At 41.0% G+C, this 2,524-nt stretch overlaps 1 protein-coding gene across 2 annotated transcripts in view; it reads right to left on the reverse strand.

Moving 5' to 3' along the window:
• The window catches only part of LOC148101610 (uncharacterized), an 11,208-nt gene extending 10,473 nt beyond the window's left edge, over nucleotides 1–735 (reverse strand). For both annotated transcript variants that reach the window (XM_087846509.1, XM_087846508.1), the window contains exon 1: nucleotides 457–735. The gene's annotated coding sequence lies outside the window, so the exon portion shown is untranslated. The remainder of the gene's footprint in view (nucleotides 1–456) is intronic.
• Between the last annotated feature and the right edge of the window lie 1,789 nt (nucleotides 736–2,524).

Consider the following 2,524-nt stretch of genomic DNA (forward strand, 5'->3'; position numbering starts at 1 on the left):
TATCAGTGAAAAGACTTTTCTGCTCCAACTTTCTGCCAGCATACTGAGCTAATGATTAGTTGGTGTTTTTCTTTTGCCAATTAAAAAAAAAAAGTTCACTTCCTCTCATGTGTTCATCCACAGCTGCTGGACAATAAAGTTTATTGTGACCCTGATACTGCAGCAGATCGCTCTCATCCATTTCCTGTTATCACTTCAAATAGAAATGAGGTTGTAGAGGTTTGGTGCATGCAGAAAAACAGCTGCAGGGACAATGAAAAGACTTTTCTGCTCCAACTTCTCTCAGCATGCTGAGCTAATGATTAGTTGGTGTTTTTCTCCAAACACTCTCTCACTCTTCTCTCAACGTGTTCACAATAAACTGTGAACAGACACCGAGGAGAGCAGCAGAAGACCTCATTCAGGAGCTAAACTCAACATGAACTGAACTCACAATAAAGTTAGCTCGGTGCTTACCTTTAGATGAGCCCACAAACCGAGAGAAACTCCGTGATGAAGCTGGAACTCTTTCCAAACACAGGAAACAGATCAGGGAGCAGAGACCCACGTGGTTCACGCTGATCTCAGCTACGATCCAGGAGACAAGGGTGGGCAGATCGATGCAGATATCGATCCAAACGTTGGTAGTGGTTTATGATCGATACTTTGTTTGTTTCTCTTCTCTGGGTTCACTATTTTACTCGCTGCGGATGAAGAAGCAGCTCTGTCTGTGCGAACACCTCTTCTTATGCAGCAGACTCACTTTGCTCCGCCCCCTTCTTCTGCCCTGCTGGGATTTGATACTGTGCCGTCACGTGACTCGGCTACACACGGAAAACACATTTGGACTGAAGAGAGAGAGAGATACAGGAGCAACATGTGGAGATATTTTACGGCTGTAAATGAAAATGCTGGAGAACAGAAGGAAAGCTTGTCAGCACCTAAAGCCACAGGGCACCACACAAGCTGTAGAGTTCAGCTTATTTTTTCACACCCCAGTTAAATGCTTTGACTGAATTCTCACTGCACACACTCAAACTTAGTGTTTGTGTACACTGTGGACATTATAACCTGACACTGATCAGTGCTGCTCTGACAATCACAATCACATCCATGTAATCATTTAACTGGGATGATCTGGATTTACTGCACAATGCTGAATGTGTCCTTACAGTACAGGGAATAACTCTGTCTGTGTTCCTGTAGAGAAACTCTGGGTTTGTGTGCTGACGAGCATCACTCACAGTACGTTACGAAAGCTCACTCATACCTTTCCAGATGTGACAAATTCAAAAAGATGCTGAAACCTTTGGAACATCATAAACTACACATTGTTGTACTCTTTTAGGATGGACAGGTTTCACATTTATTTACTCTTAAAAGAATAAAAGATCTTTTTAAGAAATTTGCATTCAAGAGGAGAATGTTTAAATAAGTCATGTAAATGAGAATTACAAAGTTGGTGGCTGCAGTATAAACAAATTGGTGTATCTTAAAAATAAAACTATGAAGACACTCAAAATGAATTTCGTCTGGTTGGAAACTGTTTTATGCAACTTTTTTACATTTACAATTTTGAGGGATGAACCTCTGAAATGTCTTTAACTAGAAATGTGTGTAAAAATACCACTTTTGCAATTCATGTAGTTACTGTTGACTTAATGCATACATATGATTAAAATTTGGGATATAATGGTTGTATTGATGTATAGCAACTTGAAATGCTCCCAAAAATGGAAGTACAACATGTAAAAATATAAAGATAAGCTCAGGCAGACTTGGTTCTGTGGTAGGTCTAAAGGGTTAAACTGCTTCCTCACATCTGCTTCATGAATATGAAGGGTTGTAGTGGAAGATGGTGGTGTGAAATCCTCATAGCTGTGGAGTGAGGAGGGGGCTCCTGTGGCTCTGTGCTGGTGGGAGTGGGGGGGGATGATGGACTAAAGTGTCTCTATTGTTGGGGAAGGTGGAGATGTCAAGGCTGCTTGATGGCTCATCAAACCGGCAGTAAAAGTCGTTGAGGGTGTTGGCCAACAGCAAGTCGTCAGTGGAGTGGGGCTGTGTGCTTATATACTTACTCTCATTTCCCTTATCGTATCTGTAACATGCAACTTCTGTCGGTGCTGTGCTACTGGAAACTGAATTTCCCGGAGGAACCAACCCGAGGGATTAATAAAGTTCCATCCATCCATCGGACATTTGCACACGTGCTTAAGAATTGCATTGACCCCATTTCCTCCAAAGTAAAATTCTAGCTGCACATGCCCATGAAAATTTCTCCCACTGAAATCAGAGCCAGCACTGTTTTGCAGTATGTTTTAAATTACATTGTTTTGAGTTTGTCATACATATTTACTGCACAGTTTAAAGCATTTCTGAATATTGAGTCTTTTTGTGGTGAATTGTTTGTACCAAAATAATTGATTCTGTTTATCTGGACGTGGCGTTTTCAACAGCCACGTCCAGATAAACAGCCCACTGAATGAACAATGAGCTGTAAGATAAGTTTCTTCATCATTAATATGCAAATCATGACCATTGATCA

Source organism: Neolamprologus brichardi, chromosome 9, assembly GCF_056152115.1.
Source record: "Neolamprologus brichardi isolate AB-2024 chromosome 9, ASM5615211v1, whole genome shotgun sequence".
NCBI classification, from domain to species: domain Eukaryota; kingdom Metazoa; phylum Chordata; class Actinopteri; order Cichliformes; family Cichlidae; genus Neolamprologus; species Neolamprologus brichardi.